Here is a 15,012-nt window from a genome sequence, read left to right as displayed (position 1 = left end):
CCTTCTTTACACATGAACAGTCCTTGGCTTTAGTGCTGCCTCTTCAGAGCCAGCTGTCAGAGCGCCAGAATCTCTGACACTCCTGTTTTTTCTTTTACCTTGATACAGCTCCAACTACCTCAGAGCCAGCTGTCAGAGTGAGCAGGATGCCTGACACTCATGTTTTTTTGTTTGTTTTTTCTTCAGGCAGCTCTCAGAATGAGCAAACCCCTGACACTTCTGTTTTTTGTTCACTTTTTTTATGGTCCTGCTAATATTTTCCCCAGCACCCATGTTGTGTGTGTGCAGGTGTGAGACACAGTGAAAGACACAAGGTGCATGAATCTTTATTCAAATTTCCACCACCAGGAAGAAAGGAAACACCCAGTGGCCAGTGACAGGCAGTGCCCTTCACATCAAAGGGCAATGCTGTGTGATCAAAACAGTGAAGGGGAGGGTAGGGAATAAATGAAAATAGAGTTGGAGGGGGAAATAATGCACTCCATTCCCTGTGGCGCCCACCTCTCCCTGAACAACTCCAGGGTGTTGGTGGACACCGCGTGCTCCTTCTCCAAGGACACCTGGGCCCTAATGTAACCGCGGAAGAGGGGCAGGCAGTCAACACTAATGACCCCCTCCACGGCCCGTTGCCTAGACCTGTTTCTGGCCAGTTTGGTCAGGCCCAGGATCAGAAAAACTCCTGTTTATATCTGTCATCCAGGGATCCCTGATTGGACCAGGTTAACAGTAAGGTGGATTTGCCATGCAAAATTGCCCATAGCTTGGGAAAAGCAGGATTACAGAGATAGGGTATGGGGATGGGTCTAGGTGGAATGCCCTTTGGAGGGTTGGTGTGGACTTGTTGGGCTGAATGAGCTGCTTCCATGCTGTTGCAATTCCATGATCCTTCAGGTGGTAAAGACATCAAGGTTGCGATATCCACCATGGCCATTCTTTGGCACGCGATGGAGGGATAGAACCCACAGGTTCTGACAGCCTTGTCGGATCTGTCGTGTAAGTTTGCAGCTTTCATGTGGTTCAGGTGCTTGTTCAGAACTTCCTTACCTACCCAAACTTTGTACAACATGGAACCTGACCTTGCATTAACTCTTACCCACACAGGGCCATTTCAGTGGTTTCAGCACCAAATTTCACCCCCTGAAGTAACCTGTCTCTCTTATTTAGAGGAGTCTTGTGTCTGGCATTAGTGTTCCCAATGCAATTTCACCCTTCAACTCAGGTCTGGGGAGATCAGATTTAACCTGCTGTAGAGTCTTTTTCCCATTATTAACTCTGCTGGAGCTATCCCTGTAGTTGTATGAGGATTGGTCCAATAACAGGAATTGGGATAGTTTGGTATCTAGTGAAACTGTATTTGTTTCTTCAAGTCTGCTTTCAATGTTTGGACAGCTCCTTCTGCCAGACCATTGAACAATGGATAGTATGGAGCTGACTTTACATGCCAAAAGCCATTCAACTAATGGGCGGCACAGTGGTTAGCACTGCTCCCTCACAGTGTCAGAGACCTGGGTTCAATTCCTACCTCAGGTGACTCTCTGTGTGGAGTTTGTACATTTTTCTGGGTGCTCCAGTTTCCTCCCACCATCCAAAAATGTGCAGGTTGAATTGGCCATGCTAAATTGCCTGTAGTGTTAGGTGAAGGGGGAAATGCAGGGCGGTGGGTCGTGCTTTGGTGGGTTGGTGTGGACCTTTTGGGCTGAAGGGCCTGTTTCCACACTAAGTAATCTAATACAAATCTAAGTAAACTTTAGGAAATACTCAAATTCCCAGCTGATAAATGATGGCCCAATGTCTGTGACCAGCAGCTCCAGGGGCCCGTGTACTGCACAAACTTCTCACAGCTTTTCTAACATTGTTCCCATGATCGACAGTTGAACTCTATGCACATCCAAATATTTCAAATGGACATCCACAATGACTAGGAACATTGAGCCCATGAAAAGACCTGTGTAATCAATGTGTAACTGAGTTAAGCCATTCCCACAAATATGATGGAGCTGCTGGTGGTACTTTTTGTCTTTGTTGGAATTCTGGGAACTGCCCACTAATGTGGCTTTCTCTGCATTTAATCCTGACCACCAGACATAACCTCTCACCAACATCTTCACTTTGGACACCCCTAGGTGACCCTGATGGAGTTCAGCCTTTGCTTGGGACAATCACCTTTGCTCCCCATAATAAAATGCCATCCTCTCAGGTGATCAGGTCTCACTGGGTCTAGAAAGGTTTCAATTCAGGTTGTTGTGGCACTTTTGTTGCCTCCATCAATACCAGCTGTTCTAATTTTGACAGCACCAGATCTTTTTGCGTGCACAGTCAGATATTGTCAGTGGTGACTGGAAGGGTGTCCAGAAAGTTTAAAACCATAACAGATTCTTCCAATGGTGGCACCATTGCTGGTATATCTGACAGTGGGAGGCAGCTCAATGCATTTGCCTTTACTACTTGGCTTCCTAGATGGTGTTCCAACTGTAATTATATGCATTTAGAATGACAGCCCACCGCTGAATTTGACCTGAAGCCAAGGCCAATATGGTCTTGTCCTCTTTGAGTAGCCCGAGCAAGGATTTGTGGTTCATTACTGCCACAAATTTACACCCTGAAAGGTATCAGTGGAACTTTCTCACACCAAAGAAGACTGCCAAACCTTTGTTCTCTATCTGGGTCTATTTGCACTCTTATCAGCTCACATCCAGGAAGCATGAGATATTGGCTGTTCCTATCCATTGAACCAATCTGTGAGCCACACTACCCCAATACCAGAAGAGGAGGCATCACACCAGATCTTGTTTGGGATCATAGGCTACAACACCCCTTAGTTGATGATAACTGTTTATTCTCTTCCCTAAAGGAAACTCTTGACTATGAGACTATTTCTAATGCTGACCTCTTTCAATGGCAGATGTAAGAGGAGAAGAATGGAGTCCAGATTATGTATGAACTTTCTGTAATAACTCATCAATCAAGGAAAGACTGAAACTCCGGTACAGGGATGTGATTTGAGGCCAATGGCTGTAACACAGTCTTGTCAATTCATAGCCCAAGTAGATAGTTGGGGTGCCTGAAACATACAATTTTCTTTTCTAAGGCATATGTGTGTCTTGGGGAAATGTTTACAGTTTACATCCAAGTTATCTAAGTCCTCTTTATTGTTCTTCCCTGTTATTAGCACCTCATCCAGATAAATGGCAACTTAGAATAGACCTTGTAAAATGTACTCCAGGGTCTGCTAAAAAAAATGGCACAGGCTTATGACACCCCAAGTGGCAGTCACATATTAATACAGACCCTTATGGGTATTAATTGTAGCATACATCTGGGAATCCCCATCTAACCATAAATGCAAGCATGTCCAACTTTGTGAAGGACAGCAGCAGCAGCGCCCACCCCCATCCTCACCAGCTTTGTGTATAAATTCTCTATGTGAGAGACTGGGTACTTATCCAGCTGTGAGAAGCAGTTTTTCATTTGCTTAAAATCCCCACAAAGCTGATCTGATCTGTCGAGTTTCACAATTGTTAAGACTGATACAGCCCATCCTGCAAACTGGACTGGTTTACAATTCCTTCAATTTCCAGCCCTCTGATTTCTGCTTCTACTCTTGCACACAAGGCAAATGGCACTCACTCGGACCTTGCAGAATCATGAAATTGCTTCCTACTCGACTTACAAAGTGGTCGTGGCTCCTTTGATAGTTCCTAGATGTTACAGAGAATCTTCCAGGTGCTTAATTAGGACTCCATTCTGGCAGCCATTTTCTAAATAAAAGAATCGAATGAATCAAGCTCCTTAAATAACAGCATGATGCCAGAAATAATTGTGAATATGGCACTGGGACACCATACCTATTACCGAAACATGGCTCTGGGAATGGCAGGACTGGCAGATTAATGTTCCAGGGTATAGATGCACATACGAAGGATGGAGAGGTGTGTGTGTGTGTGGTGGGGGGAGGGGGGGGGTTGCAGAGTGGAATATTTGGTTACTGATAACATTATTGTACTGTAGATAGTGAGAGTATTCCTGGGAATATGTTGAGTGAAGTTATTTATGTAAAATTGAGAAATAACAAAGGGTATGATCACCTTATTGGGATTGTCTTACGGGTCCCACAAAAGTCAGCAGGAAATTGAGAAGTCATTTTGAAAGGAGATGTCAGATATCTGTATGAATAATAGGGTGTTAATGGTAGGGGATTTTAACTTTCCAGACATAGACGGGAACTGTCATTATGTCATTACGTTGGATGGAGAGGAATGTTTTAAGTGCATACAAGAAAATTTTCACAGTCAGCATATGGATGTACTGACTCGAGAAGGAACAAGACTTGACCTTTTCTTTGGAAATAAGGCTGGGCAAGTAACTGAGGTGTCTGTGGGGAGCACTTTGGGGTCAATGATCATATGTCTATTAGTTTTAAAATAGTGATGAAAAATGATATTCCTGATCTAAAATATGCATTTCTAAATTGGATAAGGCTAATTTTGACGGTATTAGGCTTTCAAAGAACTTTCAAAAGCTGATTGGGAGAGTTTATTCGCAGGTGAAGGGAGCTGGAAAACGGGAAACATTCAAAAGATGAGAAAGTCCATCACGGACACAATAGACAAACATTTATTTTGGTTTGAGTTTGCAGTGACAAAGGAAGGCTACGCATATACCCTGCCATACCTTCCCCTAGAGAACAGTGAATATTATCCTCCAGACCCGCAGATCATTGCCCCCAATAAAGATGGTGGCAGTAACCTCATCACCTGAGGCCCGCAGCCGTTTTTTTTTCCGTTTGCTGTAAAATCGGGAGCAGGAAGTTCAATCTGGAAGCACACTTATACACAAGTTTACGGAACCTCCCAATCGATATTTTCTTTTCTTACAATAACATTTTAGTTTGCTCAAAAATTGCATGAATCTCTGTAAATCTCTTCTTTAGAAATAGAATCAGTCTGAACATTGGGACACAGACAGACAGACTTTAACCTCACACCTTCAATGCATTATCTGAGCATTTCACTAACAGCGACACTGCGTCTGCGCACAAACTCCAACAGGAGGAATATCAATAATCGCCCTATAGTCACGCCCCTCGTTCACTCCGATTGGTTGGAGAGCCAATCAATCTGGGTCCTCCGAACGCTACCTCTCTTTCTATTGTCCGGATCTGCCGTCAATCATCCTGGCCCCGAGGTTATCTGGTTCGAGACAAAAACAGTCGAAATAATCCTGAGCATGCGCAGTGTTTCCACGTTCACCAGCTGGTCCTCAACTCCAGGAATGAGGAAGGAATGTGCCTCAGCCGGCCTCCTACATGGTTCACAGCTCCTAGACCTGGAACACAAGCTCCTTTGCAACTGGCTTTAGAGTCAGCCAGAACAACGAAGCTGTCAAATCAGAGTCGTCGTTCCGAAAGCGAGTGTGCTTCCAATTAAACCTGTTGGACTATAACCTGGTGTTGTGTGATTTTTAACGTCAAATCAGAGATTAGGGTCAAACTAGGATCTAATCCTGATTGAAAGTGAAATGGCTGAATTAAATTTTCAGTCTGAAAAATCATTGCGGTCGTCATGGTCCGAAAATTCATGGTCGTCATGTTCCTCTCAGCATAACGCAATATCTTGAACTTACATGTAAATTTTTACAGAATATGCAAAAACAGAAAATGTGGAGAAATTCGGCATCTCATCTTGTTCCAGAACCAACATCTGCAGTACTTTGTTTTACTTTCACATATTAATCCACCCAAAGTGCCTCGCAGATGCTTGAAACATTGACTTAAAGAGTTATATTTTATCTTGCACATCTTAAAGAAGGTTGGAGAGGTTTTGGGAATGAATTCCGAAGCTTGACTCCTTGGCAGCTGAAAATAAAGGCACCAATAATGGTAAAAATCACCCAACACCAGGTTATAGTCCAACAGGTTTGTTTTGATGCACTAGCTTTTGGAGCATTTCTCCTTCATCGGGTGATTGTCTTTGTACATCCCAGTCCAACACTGGAACCTCCAAATCATGGCTATCAATCATGGTAAGCATAGTGCCTGAGAAGGGATTTGGCAAGTGTGTATAGGAAGGGGAATTGGAGAACTGCAGGGAGCTGAGAGGGTCTTCAGACTGGAGGAAGTTCCTGTGTCATTAGGTTAACAATGCCTAACCAGGCTCTTTTAGAATCTGATCAAAATGATTATCACATTCTTCCGTTGACCGTGTCACCCTGTTTAACCAGGTAATCTCTTCCATTCATTTGGTAATCTTGTGTATCAGACTGTGCCATAACTTGTTGATTGTCTGTTACATTTAATGTTACTATTTCAGATTTGAAATATTCGAAGAATTTCTTGGTTCTGCAATGCCAACCATGACATAATCTTTATTAATAATAATTCAGTTCCCAACTTCATCTGTCATTTCTGCCTGGAACTGTGATTAATTATCGAGCTCTTGAGCAGTTGGGAGTGTATTTAAATATAGTTGCAAGTTCCCCAGAATCAATCACATTTCCTGGCATGAATATGGAATGTTCACTGAACATCAACAGAAGGTGCAGGGAGAGCAGAAGAAATATGGAGAATATACAATGTGTGATCAGTTTGGTTGCCGTTACAAAAGAGAAAGTGCTAGAAAAGCTAAAAGGTCTTAAAATTGATAAATCTCCTGGCCCCGATGGGATACATCCTAGAGTTCTGAGAGAGGTGGCTGAGGAAATAGCGGAGGCATTGGTTGAGATCTTTCAAGAGTCACTGGAGTCAGGGAAAGTCCCAGATGATTGGAAGATCGCTGTTGTAACCCCCTTGTTTAAAAAAGGATCAAGACAAAAGATGGAAAATTATAGACCAATTCGCCTAACCTTGGTTGTTGGTAAAATTCTAGAATCCATCATTAAGGATGAGGTTTCTAAATTCTTGGAAGAGCAGAGTCTGATTCGAACAAGTCAACATGGATTTAGTAAGGGGAGGTCGTGCCTGACAAACCTGTTGGAATTCTTTGAGTAGGTTAGACCAGGGAAACCCAGTGGATGTGGTCTATCTAGACTACCAAAAGGCCTTTGATAAGGTGCTACATGGGAGGCTGCTGAGTAAGATGAGGGCCTATGGTTTTCGAGGTGAGCTACTGGTATGAATTGAGGATTGGCTGATTGACAGAAGGCAGAGAGTTGGGATAAAAGGTTCTTTTTCGGAATGGCAGCCAGTGACAAGCGGTGTCCCACAGGGTTCAGTGTTGGGGCCGCAGCTGTTCACATTATATATTAATGATCTGGATGAAGGGACTGGGGGCATTCTAGCGAAGTTTGCCGATGATACGAAGTTAGGTGGACAGGCAGGTAGTACTGAGGAAGTGGAGAGGCTGCAGAAGGATCTAGACAGTTTGGGAGAATGGTCCAGGAAATGGCTAATGGAATTCAATGTGAGCAAATGCGAGGTCTTGTACTTTGGAAAAAAGAATAAAAGCATAGACTACTTTCTAAACGGTGAGAAAATTAGTAAAGCCAAAGTACAAAGGGATCTGGGAGTGCTAGTCGAGGATTCTCTAAAGGTAAACATGCAGGTTGAGTCCATGATTAAGAAAGTGAATGCAATGTTGTCACTTATCTCAAGAGGTTTGGAATATAAAAGCACCGTTGTGCTACTGAGACTTTATAAAGCTCTGGTTAGGCGCCATTTGCAGTACTGTGTCCAGTTTTGGTCCCCACACCTCAGGAAGGATATACTGGCACTGGAACGTGTCCAGCGGAGATTCACACGGATGATCCCTGGAATGGTTGGTCTAACGTACGAGTAAAAAGTGAGGTCTGCAGATGCTGGAGATCAGAGCTGAAAATGTGTTGCTGGTTAAAGCGCATCAGGTCAGGCAGCATCCAAGGAACAGGAAATTCGAAGTTTCGGGCAAAAGCCCTTCATCAGGAAGGGCTTTTGCCCAAAACTTCGAATTTCCTGTTCCTTGGATGCTGCCCGACCTGCTGCGCTTTAACCAGCAACACATTTTCAGCTAACATACGAGTATCCTGGGATTGTAGTCATTGTAGTTTAGAATAAGGGGAGACTTAATAGAAACTTACAAGATAATGTAGGCTTGGAAAGGGTGGATGGTAGGAAATTGTTTCCATTAGGCGAGGAGACTAGGACCCGTGGACACAGCCTTAAAATTAGAGGGGGTCAATTCAGAATAGAAATGCGGAGACATTTCTTCAGCCAGAGAGTGGTGGGCCTGTGGAATTCATTGCCACAGAGGTGCAGTGGAGGCTGGGACTCTAAATGTCTTCAAGGCAGAGATTGATAGATTCTTGATGTCTCAAGGAATTAAGGGCTACGGGGAGAATGCAGGTAAGTGGAGTTGAAATGCCCATCAGCCATGATTGAATGGTGGAGTGGACTCGATGGACCAAATGTCCTTACTTCCACTCCTATGTCTTATGGTCTTATGGTCTTATAGTTTCTCAAGGTACCGAATTCAATGTTGAAAATTTGAGGCTGTAAAGTCTTTAAATAGCAGGAGCACAGAGAGCTGTGATCAGACTGGCAGGTTGCACAGAGTGATGGGATGTGAAATTCAAAATATTGGAATGTCAAAGGATCTCTGCTCGTGAAGATAGATGATTTTCTACCTGTTGTGGAGATCTGGGTAATACAAATCGCCATTATTATCGAATTCTGATCAAAATAAAAACTGGAGCAGAATGACAATTGTAAAGAGAAATTTCAGTTCTGACAAATGGTTTCTAGGCTCATTTGTAATCTCTCTCCAAGTGCCGCCAAAGCTGCTATTTCTCCAGTGCTCTGGTTACAGAGAGAAAAAGAATTGCTCTGTTACAGATTAATTAAATGAGATGGACTGCCTGGATTAGCCAAGAACTCCAGAAATGCAGAATGGTGTCTGTTGAAGATTGACTTTTAGCTTCGTTGTTCGGCATTCCCATTCTCAAACCATTTCCCCGAATCAGATGCAGCTCCATGTGAAACATTTACTAATGGCTCATGGAATACCCACAATTCCTAGTGCTGTGGAACTCACTCTATCTGTGGTCACGGGCTGGTCCTCCAACCAATGGGAGTGAATGAGGGACGAGACTGGAGGACCCGGCGAAGCGAGAGCGAGAGATTCAGCAGAACTGATTATTTCAGCCCGTCCTCCCTCCATTACCAAAGACAAGAACTACTAGATTTTTCAAATTAGTTTGAACAAATTACACTGCCTATACATTCCCGTTTAATTATATTCCTCAATACCGTTATAACCCGCTCAATGCAATAAAATGTCCTGAGATAAATCAGATAGTTTCAAGAAGAAATATTTGACACCCAATAAAGGGTGTCATTAGAAAGGACAGTTAATCGAAGTGATCATCGTTAATTGGGAAAGAATAGAGGAGAGGTTTCAGATCGAAATTTCAGAGCTTCACACAAAGTCATGGCCGCTACTGGTGGAATAATTAAATCCAGGGAAACCAAAGAGACCAGAATGAGAGGAACTCAGGGGTTGATGTGATTCAGGGTGAGAGAGATAGGGCTGGACAAGGCCATGCACGGAGTTACTAACAAAGATGTTAATTTTAAATCTGAGGCATTACTTGCTCAGGGGCCAAAGTCGGTCAAGAACTTTGACAGGACTTCCAGGATTGAAAAGATCTTGCATTTGAATGAAATTGCTGATGTTCAAGCAGGTGAGTTAAGTGAGCCAAAAGGATGTCAAGTTAAAGTATTGGAGTTCTTTGAAGAAATACTTGTGTTCCAGGGAAAAGAGAACTCGTAAATGTATTATACCTAGATTTCGAGAATTTGAGCCGGGCTACATCAAAGGTTACTACAGAAAATAGAAGTTCACAGTGTAGGGTGTAACTTGTTGCCATTGATAAGGAATTGGTTATCTTACAGGAAACAGGGAATAGGAGTAAATGGGGTTTTTTCAGGCTGGCAGGATGTCACAAGAGATGTGCTACAGGAGACGGTGCTGGAGCCTCAATACATTACAATTTGTGTGAATGGTTTGAATGAAAGGATGAAAGGCCTGTTTGCTAACATTACTGATGACATAAAGATAGGTAGGAAAGTCCGTTGTGAAGGAGCTGATATAGGATATGGAAATGTTAAGTGAAGGGACAGAGATCTGACAAATGGAGTAGAATGTGGGAAAGAGTGAAATCTTCCATTTTTGCAGGACGCATTAAAAAAGCATATTATCTAAATGATGAGAGTTTGCAAAGAGATGCAACGAGTTCTGGGTGTCCTTATTCATGAAACACAGAAGGGCAAAACTGAGGTATAACCCCGAAGTAATCAGGAAAGTTAATAGCATGTTATGGTTTATTGTGAGGGGAATTGAATGCAAGAGGAGGTTCAGTTACACAGAACATTGATGAAGCTGCATCTGGGTCATTGTTTACATTATTGGTCACTGTACTCAGAGAGCGATGTTAATGCATTAGAAACAGTTCAGAAATGGTTTACATGACTAACAACTGGAATGAGTGATTGTTGTATGAGGACCTGATGGACAGGCCTGTATTCTCTGAAGTTCAGAGTTCTGATGTGCTTAACTGAAACCTAAGTCCATGAGTGGACTTGATCATGCAAATGTTGAAAGATTGTTTCCTCTTGTGGGAGAGTCTAGAATTAGGACTCATAATTTAAAAACAAAAGGGTGCACATTTCAGACAGAGATGAGGAAACAGTTTTTTTTCTCTGAGGGTTGTGAGTCTTTGGAATTCCCTTCCTCAGAAGGCAATGGATTAGAATCTTTAAATATCCTTAAGGCAAAAGTAGGTTCTTGATGACGAAGGGGATGAAAGATTATTGGGGATATTAAGGAATATAGAGTATAGGTTAAAATAAGATCTGCCATGATCTTATCAAATGATGCAGTAGGCTTGAAGGGGTGAGTGATGTATTCTTGTGCCTTGCTCATGTGTGTTTGTAAGATCCTGAACTTTCTGCATCTACTCTAAGCCATCTGAGAATTCAGTATGTTTCAATAAGATTGCCTCTAATTCTTCAGAACTTCAACAAGCCCAATCTACTCAACCTTTCCTGATAAGGCAGTTGCTTCTTATCTAGCATTAGCTAAGCAAACATTCTCTGGACTGCCTCCAAAGTCAATAGATTTTCCTTGGATAAGGAGCCCAAAACTGCTCAGAGTATTCTGGTGATTATCTGACTGGTGCCTTGATTAGTTCAAACAAAACCTTCCGATTTATACACAAGTGTATAAACCTTCCGATTTATGCAAGACGTGTCAGAGTATCGATACGGGTAACACCATTACACATGGTGACATCTCCCACCATGTACACAGTGAATATTCCTGTGACTTGGCCAATATGGTCTATCTCATGGACAATGACACTGGGCTCCATTGGCTATTAATTCTGTGAGCATGATCTTAACCTCCACAAACACCTGGGGAAGAAGCTGCGCTCCAAAAGCTCATGCTTCCAAATAAATCTGTTGGACTATAACCTGGTATTTGTGATTTTTAACTTTGTTCACCCCAGTCCAACACTGGCGCCTCCACTTCATTGTAAAGACATCTCTCCCAAACTAGTTCAAAGAAAATAGATTTTGTACCTGTACATCTACTTCTGTGGGTTTGAAGATTTTTTCACAAATTAGTCTCGGTACTCCGAGTACAGCTCCACGTTGCTCACATTTAGTCCTTCTGACTCACAACTAATCTCAAACTGGAGAACTTCCCCCTCCCAACCTGGAATCTTTTGAATGTTCCTTACATCAGAGGGATTTAGTGTGTGACAGGAGAACAGAAATGGGAAGTCCAGGTCCATGTTTATTTTCCCTCCTTTTCTCTGATCGAATTCTCTTTCAGTTGTGAAGGAAGGCCCTGCCTAAGCTGTTGCAACATGTTCTGTTTGTGGTTTTGCCTCTAGGGGCTGAGACTGCACTGTCAAACTGGACTGACCTTTGTACAGCTCGCCACCACCATCTTCTGGTTGAAACCGGCACTACAATGATCTGAGAAGGAAAGATTAGATTAGATTAGATTACTTACAGTGTGGAAACAAGCCCTTCAGCCCAATAAATCAGCTCAATTTGCAACTTTATCACTGGTCATGCGCACGTTTAGCATCCATTTCCTTCTGTCTTGCAATTACTATTTTGCTCTTTAGTCTCTCGTCCTCTGCTTTGTTTTCCTTCGACCTTCCCTCTTGTTCTTTTCCCTTCACCTCACCTACGTTTCTACAAGCGTATAATATGTAACATCTTGGGCCTTTCCCAGTTTTGACAAAATTTCACAGACCCGAAGCGTAAACTTTATTTGTCTCTCCGCAGGTGGTGAATATTTGCAGCTTTTTAAAAAAGTTTTTGCGGGATTTGCCACCGTAAAATACTTGGGCTGCAGCTCCTTTTGTGGCCAGAAGGTGGCGGTCCTGTACCACCAGCGCCGCCACTTGGAGAATTTATTGCTCGCAGTACCGCGTACCGCCAGCAGGTGGGAATGTTGCCGCGTTTATTTACCAACTGGGACAACACTGAACGACGTTCCATGCCATAGGAGGTTGGGATGGGAGGGATGTCTGGAAATTAAAGGTTTTAGTTTGGACTGAACACTCATTCGTCCTTTAAAAATACGCAATTGTTGTGGAAGAATAACTGGAACGTAAAATTGTGGGAAATAAGGAAACCTGGGGCCTGTTAAATTGGAAATTCCCTTGGGTTTTATTCTTTCCCTAACGTCCTCATCCACTTAGTGACCCATCCCACATCATCTGAAACCGAGTCTGATTCCTGATAAACACCTCAGACAGTGAATTCCACTTCACCAGCACCTCTCTCACCTCCACCAAGACATCTGTAAAGCTACTTGTTCCACGCACACTATCCGGCAAACTAAAACTTCGTCCTGTTTAATGACAAACAAAACTCCAAGCCTTTGGTCAATACTGCAAACTTCACTCCCTCACAGGTAAAACCCAGTACTGCTCCACATTCTCTGTCAGTTGATTGCTGCAGCCACAGCTTCCTATTTAATCTCACTCAGAGTTTCAGACCAAACACCTTCACCATCACCAAAATCACTGGCTTCACCACCACCAACACCACATCTGACTCCAACTCTGTCAATGGGCTGAACTCCTTAGCCAGGTCTTTAACCCACAGGACTTGACCCTTATTTCAGATGCCTTGGGCCTAAGCTCTGTAACCAATCTTCCCTACCACTCAAAATCCTCGCACCCTCCTCAGGGTTCCTGCTGGTCCTTTACTGAGTGATAGGTCTTGGAAAAACAGCTCATGGAGAACAGGCCACAGAGGCATCATCGACACCTGGGATGGGAGAACATACTCATTTCTTTATTCCACCAATACCTTTATTGTCAACACTTTGGTCAGTCACAATCTAGACTACATACAGTGTGAAAACAGGCCATTTGGCCCAACAAGTCTACAACGACCCTCCAAAGAGTAACCCACTCAGACCCATTTCCCTCTGACTAATGCACCTAACACTATGGACAATTTAGCATGGCCAATTCACCTAACCTGCACATCTTTGGATTGTGGGAGGAAACCCACACAGACACAGGGAGAACGTACAAACTCCACACAGACAGGAATCAAACAGCCTGAGGCGGAAATCAAACCCGGGTCCCCGGTGCTGTGAGGCAGCAGGGTTAACCACTGAGCCATCGTGCCACCTCAGTGGATCGCTGTGAAGTTTCAGTTCCACTGTGGTTCTCCTCTGCAAAGGTCAGGAACTGTCAAAGAGGTGAAGATGGGCAGAGGGAGAGAGAGAGAGAGGGAAGGGGACAGATGCAAACAAAGAGAGATTCGAAGACGCACACACACATAAACAGACTTAACAAAGGCAAATAGAGAGACACTGAAACAGAGAGATTCACGCAGATAAACAACACAAACACAGGAAGAGACTAAGAGAGTGGGACTGTCATAGAAACACAAACAAAATGAAGAATTATAGAGGCACGGGGAAAAGAGTGAGAGAGAGTCATGCAGACAAACACTGAAGGTAAGGCACAATGAGAAACAAAGGGACACATTATCATTAAAGGACTGAACTAGAGACGCAGAGATATGTACCAATCGAGGGAGACACAGGAAACATAGGAATGGAGTAGGCCATTCAGCCCATTGAATCTGCCCCATCTCGATCATGGCTGATCACCGCAATATCACACCACTTCCACATCCCTTAATGTCATTAGTTTTCAGAAACCAATTGGTTTCTCTCTTAAACCTGCTTGATGACTGAGTTACCACAGTCCTCTGGATTAGAGAATTCAAAGATATGGCACCCTCTGAGTGAGACACACTGACAGAGGGAAAGCTACAAATAGAGACTCAGAGAGAGAGAGAGAGAGAATGAGATGAAGAGAGAGAGGAAATGAACAATGTCATGAGAGAGAGGGAGAGAGAGAGAGAGAGAGAGACGGGGAGGGGGGAGAGAAAGAGAGAGAGAGGGAGACACTGAAGGAAGAGAAATGGTAAAGCAAGACAAAGTGAAAATACTGAGAGAAGTTGATTACTGAATGGAATTGTGGCAGTGGATTACTGAATGGAATTGGGGCAGTGGATTACTGAATGGAATTGGAACAGTGGATTACTGAATGGAATTGGGGCAGTGGATTACTGAATGGAACTGGAACAGTGGATTACTGAATGGAATTGGGGCAGTGGATTACTGAATGGAACTGGAACAGTGGATTACTGAATGGATTTGGAACAGTGGATTACTGAATGGAATTGGAGCAGTGGATTACTGAATGGAATTGGGGCAGTGGATTACTGAATGGAACTGGGGCAGTGGATTACTGAATGGAATTGGGGCAGTGGATTACTGAATGGAACTGGGGCAGTGGATTACTGAATGGAACTGGAACAGTGGATTACTGAATGGATTTGGAACAGTGGATTACTGAATGGAATTGGAGCAGTGGATTACTGAATGGAATTGGGGCAGTGGATTACTGAATGGAACTGGGGCAGTGGATTACTGAATGGAATTGGGGCAGTGGATTACTGAATGGAACTGGGGCAGTGGATTACTGAATGGA

Source organism: Hemiscyllium ocellatum, chromosome 35, assembly GCF_020745735.1.
Source record: "Hemiscyllium ocellatum isolate sHemOce1 chromosome 35, sHemOce1.pat.X.cur, whole genome shotgun sequence".
Taxonomy (NCBI): domain Eukaryota; kingdom Metazoa; phylum Chordata; class Chondrichthyes; order Orectolobiformes; family Hemiscylliidae; genus Hemiscyllium; species Hemiscyllium ocellatum.
Note: the sequence above shows the minus strand (reverse complement) of the source record.